Raw genomic sequence first — 9,889 nt, forward strand, 5'->3', positions numbered from 1 at the left:
AAACAGCACATCCAATTTCAGTTACACACGCAGAAGTTGCTACATTATAATAATTAGATTTTTTTTCACAAAAGATTTATTTATTTTGAATAGGACTATTAAATATTATACTAATTACTAGTTATTTTACTTTGTACCCAGGGAAAAGGAATGAATATTCATTAATTCCTCAAGCTACCAAACCCCCACAGACCAGAGAGATTCCAGCATAGCTACTGATAAGTAAGGAAAAAGTTTGGTACAAAATCAGTCTCATTCCACAAATCACAGCTCTATCTTTTTTACATGTTAAATGCACTACAAGAAGCAACAGACAACAAATAAAATTACAATACAGCAGTGTTTATCCTTTTACTTTTTAAGTGTCTTTTTATAAAATGTCCTTGAGAAAGCTTTTTACTGGTATTATTTTGGGAATACTATATCCATTTTGCTGGGGTAGCAAAGGTAAAACTCAACATATTCTGGAGGTAAATAATAATCGAAACATCTTACACATACCAATCTGTTCATTATTTTTTTATAATCAAAGAAGCTCTCCTGGCTTCCTGTCATCATTATAGCAACTGCAGGAGAGACACTTGTCCCTCAGGCACAAACTGGCCCATAATATCCCATTCTTTGGCAGTGCATCCGGGTGATTGTCCACCTCAAAGACAACAGATTCCATGCTTTATTTGGTAAATTAAGACCAAACCTTTGCAGTGATGAATAATGGGGGGATTCCTGTACCTTTTGGAACGTGGAGTTCCCCACAGGTGCCTCATTTTCTGAGACTGGACACAGCAATTTCTGTAGCTCAGCCACTGCGGGGCATTTCCAGGGGCTGCCCAAGTCAAGCCTGGAAACTTATTTTCAAAGCAGTGGGTTCCCAGCTTGGCAAATGAATTAGGGAATGATGAAGAGAGTCAACCAGACCCCAGAATCAGAGCATCCATCAGGCTGCACCCCTGCAGAGGTTGCTGCCTGCTAGCCAGGGGCTGCTGCTTTCCACATGGGCAAGGCTGACCCTTCCCAGGCTCCTCTGACAACCGGCTGGGTCTGAAGTCTTGGAATGGTCAGAGAGAAACCATCTGTCTGTGGGTGAATTTGATATTGATGTTGTAATTCCCATTTGTGTCGTTTCATTCAAATCCAGCCTAGTTCCAAACCATCTGAATTTATTTCTCAAACTAGACCCAAAACTTCCTGCAATTAAGTTGACTCTCTCGACAGTGTCTCACTGGAAGGTGTGAATTCTGCAGGAGTCTGATGCTTTCTGTTCCACTAACACCATTTCACTCTTCATTTGAGATTGTCTTTATCTCACAGTTATAGACAGTGCTAGATGAATTTTAACAAGCAAGTTCAGAATCTAATCACTGGCATAACAGCCAGCCCGTGACTTTAGAATGTTTTTTTATTAAAATGTTACTGTTTACTAAAACATCACTGCAAAAAAAAAAAAACAAACTCAAAATTCATGAACTGCTTCCATATATCTCTCAGAGGCCAAAATTTAAAAAATAAATAAAAAAAGCCTTAAGAGGATTCTTACTTTAGCTGAAATTTAAGTATTTACACTTTGCACTTTGAAATCAGTCTAGAATTTCCACATTTAGATGTTCTTGGAGAAGGCTCAAGTCTCTTATTTGGACACTCAAAATGATCCAAACAAACATTTAAAAGAACCCCTCTATTCCCTATGCACAGAATCTGGATGTGACCTAGTGATTCAGATGCAAGATTTCCACGAGTGTGACAAGTGTTTAATAATATACTAAAACATTTTTTGAAGCAGCACAAATCTCCTACTGATTCTGTCATTTTACAATAACCCAAATTGCCTTTTTCTTTCTACTTATGAGGACAATTTATGACATGCCATGATTGGCAGGAAACAATACTATGACATAAAACATACCATTATTTTTTTAAAAATCTCTATGATATATCTGTGTGGATAAATAACAAAAAGGAAATGAATTAAAACAAAAATATTGAATTATAAATTATGTAAAAATATAATTTAGTAAACTACTGAAATAAACTAATAATTAAGGTATTTACTATCCACCTAACCCAATGCAGTCAGAATTAGGTTAAGTGAGCTGTGTGTGCATGCAGGGGTGAATTATACTGGTCAGAATTATCCTTCACTAATTTGAGATGGTTCTATAAATCATGCACTGAAATATTTCAAAGAAAATGTTATTATATTAAATGTTACCTTTTTTTGCTACTCAAGTAATTAATTATTTAAACTGTTATGAGAAAGAGAGTCTAGATTCACACACTTGTAATGACTAGGAGGATATTTAAAATTCATTACAGTACATTAAACTTCCACTGATTAGTTAGCATCACTGCAAAATAAATAAATAGCCAATTTGCTTTGATCAGCAGAAATTCTGATAAAATCAGCAAAACACCAATTAAAATGTGAAAAATGTCACCTACTGTCATTATTCTAATGGAACTAAGACATATAGGACAAACTGACTCAATGTTTATTTTCATATCAGCTGTGTCTCCAAACTGTAAATCATCCCAGCTTTTCCTTGCCTCTCTCTCCCAGCCCAGCATTAATTCTGCAGATGGATTTACTGTGGACTGCACCGTGCTGGAACAGACCATCCCATCATAAACAGAATAATAAGGTCTTGCTGCACTTGTGTGAACTCCTGTTGGGAGGGGCAGTGGGGAGCAGCAATTCCCTCAGAAATATGGGAACAGAGATGAGACTTGACAGGAGGGATTTTTGGCTGAAACTTTGTTCTTTGGAAGCAGGTGGAAGGGAACAAAATGATTAAGTAGAGGTGCTATATTTAGTTATATACATCTCTTATTTATTGAGTTCCCCAGCTCTGGGGCCCTGAGCCTGCAAATAACCACAGAGCTGCTGTAAATTGGCTGGAATGTTCTGAAGACATTGGAGGCAAAGTCTGGGTAGCTGCCTGCAGGTTTTACCAGCTTTTATCAAATAAGGAGATTTCATACCAAGGAATGATTCTTACACCTACACAAGCTTCTGACAATGCCAGTGCCTCTAATTTCACATCTGTAATCTCCAGCTGGAGTAATTACTAGGTATCTAATTAAGATGATCTGGGTAAAGCCCTCCAGTTCCTGGTGTTTCAGCTGAACACAGGTTTTGAGCATGGCTACACATTTTGGGGTGAGCTAATTGTGCCCTTCCAGTACCTGAAGGGAGCCTGCAAGAAAGATGGAGAGGGACTACTGACAAGAGCATGGAGTGACAGGACAAGGGGGAATGGCTTCACACTGCAGGAGGGCAGGGATAGATGGGATATTAGGAAGGAATTCTCCCCTGTGAGGGTGGGGAGGCCCTGGCACAGGCTGCCCAGAGAAGCTGTGGCTGCCCCTGGATCCCTGGAAGTGTCCAAGGCCAGGTTGGATGGGGCTTGGAGCAACCTGGGCTAGTGGAAGGTGTCCCTGCCCATGGCAGGGGGTGGCACTGGATGATCTTTAAGGTCCCTTCCAACCCAAACCACTCTGTGATTCTATGACTGTGATTGATTTGAACTACTGCAAGCTTCTTATCATCTTAGAAGTCTTGACAGCTCTCAGGAAAGAGAACCACACCATGTATCCTACGTACCAGTTGCCTGTAGAAGAGCATGTGGAACACAAAAGGAAAAGCTGTGGCCCACTAGAGATAAATAATTATTTTTTTATTCTCTCTATGGAAGGTCATTTTGGTCATACATCCTCTGCCTGAGCCAGTCCCCACTGTGAAGTGTTTCTTTATGTACACACGTCAGCTTCTTCGTGGATTATTTCCCTGTTTAAACTCCAAATCAGAAAAATGTTTCATAGTACCTGGAATGGAAACTGAGCAAAAAGTTTAGTACTTGATCCACTGTCATCACTCAGCCCCTCACTGACCTCTGTCAGCAACAGTTGACACTTGTTTAGAGATGAATCATGGATTTGCAACCACAGGAAGACAGAGTTCTGGAATAAAATACCAACTAACAGAGAAATAAGAGGCTCAATCACAAACACATGTTTCTCTTGGAGTGGAGTTCCTGTGAGATATTAGCTCTGAGTGCCCTTGCAAAACAGGATTTCTGTATCAGAAGGACTCCAGTGGAGGGGAACTAATGATCTGGCACATAGGAGGAAAAGAGCCCCAAACTATCACAGGTACAGAGAAGCCAGCACAAAAAGATAAGAAGATCTGGTGTGTCAGCCTAAGAGACACAAAGAGAGAAAACTCAGGGTTCACATGCCAATGCAAATGAAGGCAGAGTGCACAGGGCCTTGAAGAACAGTGGAAAAACTGACCTTGGAGTCAGTGAAGGAATTCAACAGTGAAGCCCTGTCAGTTAGAGGGGGTAGCTCTTGAAACAACCTCACAGGGTAATTTGTGTTTTCCCAGCTCTCATCACCCTTCCCACACTGACAGAGCTTGCTCAGATGGCCCAGCAGCAAGGAACAACCACCACAGCCTCTCCAGCAAGCAGACTGTGCCCCAAGGGTTGCCCTCTCTCACCCCTGCAAGCATGGCAGGCAAAACATGAGCTGAGGCACAGACCCCACCCCAAGGGCCACACTCAGCACCAGCCTGCCCTGAGATTCTGCAGAAAGAATTAATTTCTGGTCTCCTGAAAAAGCAATAGATGCCACAAGAGTTCTTTACTGGGTGTTTTGATTTCTCCTGGAGGATGGCAGCCTGAGAACAGCCTGTATTCCTGCTGGGAAACCCAGGAGCTGACCAGGATCCACAGCAACCAAGTGGATATTTTGGTTTTGTTTTCTCTTTTGAAGCAGCAAGGGAAGTAGGGTTTATTTGCCCAAATGCTTGTTACTCAACACATTGTAATGTCTGAACTAATTCTTTGTGATGGCCCAGGTCTATTTGAACACAAACAAGTGCACAAGAATACATTAAAAAAAAAAAGGAACAAATACACCTATCTGTGGATCCCTGCTTGTCTGAGAAAGAATAATTTTAAGATAAAAGAGTGCGAGATGCAGCACAGATCCTCAGTTATCAAACTTAATATCCTTGGGTTTAAGTCAGCCCTTTAACACAATTTCTAGGCAGAACTTGCAATTTATTAATTCACGTCCTATGATGTTCATTGTTTATGAAACCTGCATCTTTCACAACTTTTTTTCAACTATTGCAGCACTTCCCAAAACACAGGAAAAATAGGTACTCAAAATGAAATGTTACTCTGAAGTTCAGTAATTTGGATGGAGAGTTACAGATACACTGGTAATTGTAAATGGTCTGAGGTTTGAATGATTTTTCCACTCCAGTTAAATATATGGAGAAGTATATTCAAATAATTAAAAAGTGCTGGAAATAAGCAGTATTTGGAATTAATGGAAGCTATATATTCACCCTGTTGCATTCATTATTTTTAAATTATAGTTTCCACAGATTAAGAAACGCAGTGAAGTTAAAATGAAGCAATTTTGTTCCTAAATATTGTCATTTAGATTAAAATATATGTGTCTGTTGAATCCAAAAGCTACTTCTGCTGCTTTTATTATTTGTAAAATCTAAAATAAACTGCCAACAAGCAATGAACAACAACTGGAAAAATGTTTAAAAAGAGAGAATAAAACTCCAATATCCCTATCTCCCAGGATAACACAGTGTGGGTTGCCAATCACATTATGTACACATCAAGAAAGTCATGTTATATTAATTGCACATTTCTAAATGGTTTAATAAGGGATATACACGTTATAGATGCTGTAATATATGGTTGAGAATCCAAAAGGTTGCTCACAACCCTCTCTTAGGGGTTAGCCAGTTCCTGGCTGACACCTCCTGTTTAAAATGTCCCACCTTTCCCATACTGGGAACACAGAAATCATTTTAAACCTTTTATAGGCCATTTTGAAGTGAATAGGACTCATTGGAAGCAGCAGTTAAAGGAAGAATGGAAATTCTTGCCCTGCCAGGGGTTTCACAGGAACTGGCTCACACAAATGCACAGGTCTACAACCCCAAATATCCTCCTTCCAAACCATCAGGTCTGTGTGGATTCCTGAACTTTTCACGTTGGATCCTCTGTGTGGGAAAAGAGTTATCTGGGGCAAACTGCCAGGCAATTTTACACCCATCCCTTCAAGGTGTTAGCAAAATGTTGAATGCTAACAACTTTTGTTCACCAGCCATGGAATAAAGGGTCCTCCACACCAGAGTGGAAAAAACGTGGTTTTTAAATACAGCATCACCAGCAGTCAACACACAAATGAACCCTCGTAGCTGAATTTTCAGTTACATTAAAGACCCCGGTGGTTTCCTTTGATGCACAATTTCATCCCAGCGACTCAAGACAGATAGTAAAATTTTATTGTGACCAATTTTCTGTTTCAAAACTTTCAGTGCATTTTAAAGGCAAACATATAAAATGCATTATACTCTTCTTTTCCTTCACACTTGTATAGATCTTACATCAGTGTCACCAACCGTGTCTTACACATTTCTGTGGTTCCATATAGACTTTATCAATATTTTTTTTTCATTCCATTCAATGGCCTATCACATTTTATATCAAAATCAAACAAATCAGCCAAGGCAGATACTTTTATGGGGTGGAGGTGTATCTCCTAAATGATGCTGCTAAATTGGTCACCACTATTAGCATTTTCCTACTTATGCACAATCATCAGCAGAAGTAACACAAAAATACTTTAGAATAAACCCTCTTCTCAGCTGCTTTGATGCAAAAAGTGGACAGGAAATTCCAGAGACTCCTTGAGGATGCACATTCCGAGAACCTCACCAGCAGCACAACGTGAAATGACATCTGAAGAATTCAGCTGTGGGGAAATGGAGGGGCTTGCCTGGCTCAGTGGCAACTCCTGGTTCTCCTCACAGCAGCTTCGAAGCCAACATGCCATTAATGAGCTAGAGAAGAAAAAAAGAAAAAAAGCATAACTAAATGAAAATTAATTTAAAAGAAAGACAGAAAGAAAAGAAAATGAGAAAAATCACCTGTGTGTTTTATGAGTGAGAAGAATTTGTTATAGCATTTAAAAAGAGGTAATTCTCAGTAAGTACATACTCAGAACACCAGGAACTCTTCAAAGGGTATCTGACTAACTAGTCGAGGAAACAAGTTTTGTTTTCCGCTACTTGGTTATCCGGTTTATTCCCTAATAGTTCTACATCCATAAAAGGCCAAAGGACTCTGACCTTGGCAAGCTAACTAAGCAAAAAAAGGCAATCATGTGTGCAAGGTTGTCACCTACACTACAAATTATGATAAAATATATCTCAGGATTGGAAAAAATAGCTGTATGTCTTCAGTGACATCCACTGTAGTACATTTAAGGATTTGAATAGGACAGCAATTTATTTTGCACTAAAATGTTTTATGGTTATCATAAAGCATTATGTCTTCAGAGACTGAAAGGAGATGCTTTTATGGACTGTTGCTTCTTGTTGCATTATCTTTGCAGACCAAAAATTATCCTTTTTTCTTTCCCCCTTTTTTTTCCAAGTGCCCCCCATTGCCCCACTAATAATAGATGTCATACAGTGGTTCAGTCTGATAAAAAGGAAACTGTTAAACAAAGTGTACAAGGAACATATTTCTAGCACAGAAGAGTTTTACAATGAATGATTATCCAGCTAATTAGTGAAATAAATAATAATAATTGCCTGTCCCTCCTCATTAGACTCTTAGGAAGAAAATGGAGCCCCAAAGCAGAGATCCAGCTTTTGATTTGAAAAATTGGACCTTGGTAATTTTATTAGCACTTTGCCACAAAACCAGTCCCTTGCACAGTGAGAGGTGGAGGTGGAAGAGCTGACAGGCAGATAGGTGGATGTGCAGGATGTCCCACATTTAGCTCAGGAATAGTTTTGAGGCAGCATTTGAGTCACCTGGTGTGGTTAGTTTGCTCCTGATTTATCCCTTCTGAGGAGTCTGAACCACCAGTGAGGATCAGGTGGAACAAATACACAGTGTGTGCTTTTGAGAGGGTAATCTGAGGGATTCCAGGCTTATCTAAGTCTATGTAAATTGTAGGTAGTGTATAATTTGATCATGCTTGAATATTATTAACATATCAAAGCCCCTTCCCCTTCATCACATGTTCTTCAGCCTTTCACCAATATTATGCTTCCACATGGCTGACACTGGTCCGTGCCTCTGGCACCTTTGGGTTGTTCTCTTGTAGTCCACCCTGTCCCAGACTTCTCTTGAAATTCTACATTTTACACAGAAATAGGGTAAAAGCACATCCAAACACATCACCTGGTGCTGAAGGAATGTCAAGGCAGTGAATCAGCCTTAAGGGGCCTGGTTTCAGTTTGATGTGTGCATTAAATGGAGTTACCCACGTCACACAACTGATCAATTTATCTAGACATGAATATCTCTCCCAAATCAGTGGTCTTCCAAAACAGAGCCTTCAGAGGGTTATCACAGGAGCCTTTTGTTCTCTAATCTGATATTACACATTTCCCCCAAGTAGCAGCAACATCTTTATATTGTTGCTAGGCATCAGTAGAACAGAGAAATCTAGACCCCCTACACAGCCCAAAAGAGGTGAGGCTAAATTATGGATAAGCTTTTAGGAAAACCCATGGAATTTATGTTTACTCCTTTTAACAGCACTCTGTGCCATGCTCCCAGGGTGCATGTCCTACACCAATGTCCTATCTCTGCCCAAAGACACACTCACAGAAAAAAAGAAGGGCTTTCCCAGTTTTCCAGTGAACTACACTTACATGGAGTCTCCAAATTTAAACTTCAATTATTTATCTCTATACTTTTCCACCTACTTCCACAGTTCCCCTGGCTGATCCCTTTCTGACATCTTCTCTAGTCTCCTCCTGTGCCTGACTGCTGGCTCTGACTCTGTCCCCATGTTCCTCACCCTTACAAGACAGAGCCAGAGCTTCTCTTTCCCTCTGTAAACACCTCATCAGCTCAGATGAACCCAGAGAGAATTTTCCATGAACTAGCCTGAAAAGTCAGTTCATTGCCTTATATTAATGCCAACATTTCCCTTTCAACACAATAAAGCTACATTTAGGCTGTACACATGAGGAATTTTTACCTGTTTGGCACCAACAAATTTTTAGAGTAATTGAATTGAAACAGTGAGAACAGCTGAGTGGAATCCTTCACTCAGCCCAACGTGTACCTGCTCCTGCCCAGAGGGAGCTCAGCTGGAATGCCCCTGGTAATGCACTCATGCAAAGCTCTGCTCCCAGTCCAGAATGCTGCTTTAGTTGCAGAATGTACTTTAACACCATGTGAAGATCACTCAGCTCCCGCTTTGCACCTGTGAGATCAGTGCCACAACTGCAGCTTCCTCTTCACAGGATACAGAGCACTGATGTCAGAATGGCTTTGGAACTGATTTCAGATGAGGGAAGCAGTTCCAGAACAATTGCTGTTCCTTTTTTGGTTTTAACTTCTTGCCACAGAACCTGGGGCAATGTGACAAATTAATACAATGAATGTCACCACATTTGCTCTCCCAAATTAAACCGATGGTCAGTTTAGGGAAGAGTTCTTTAATCCATGGTCAAGATAGCCAAGATGACACCAGAGTTTTAAAGAGCCTCCTTCAGGCTGCAGCATGATAACACTGAAGGCCCTCCTGAATGACTAACCATTATTTCCTTGTATTGCTTTATAATTTTAGTCTTTCAGATATTAAGCTTCAATTTCCAATCTAAAAACCAACAGCCCCACCACCAAACCAGCAAAAACCCCAAGACAGTCTTCTAACTTTTCCATTCTTTAGTAATTTTTAACTTAAAATATCAGATAAACCTGCAGATTTTCACATATGCCAGATAAGGAAACACTTGCTGATGGTGTTCTGAAGTGTTTCCCACCACAGAGTTAAAAATGGCATTTTTTGACTAACGTAGAGAAGCATCATTTCAGGTTATATT

The 9,889-nt window shown here is 40.0% G+C and overlaps 1 long non-coding RNA gene across 1 annotated transcript; it reads right to left on the minus strand.

Annotated features, from left to right (window-relative positions):
• Positions 1–6,656: 6,656 nt before the first annotated feature.
• LOC135420657 (uncharacterized) lies at positions 6,657–9,282 on the minus strand. Its single transcript, XR_010433656.1, has 2 exons — positions 9,127–9,282; positions 6,657–6,877 (listed from the first exon to the last, which is right to left on the minus strand). It is a non-coding gene; the product is annotated as an uncharacterized LOC135420657 (long non-coding RNA).
• Positions 9,283–9,889: the final 607 nt, after the last annotated feature.

The sequence above is a fragment of the Pseudopipra pipra genome, chromosome 12, assembly GCF_036250125.1.
Source record: "Pseudopipra pipra isolate bDixPip1 chromosome 12, bDixPip1.hap1, whole genome shotgun sequence".
Lineage (NCBI taxonomy): Eukaryota > Metazoa > Chordata > Aves > Passeriformes > Pipridae > Pseudopipra > Pseudopipra pipra.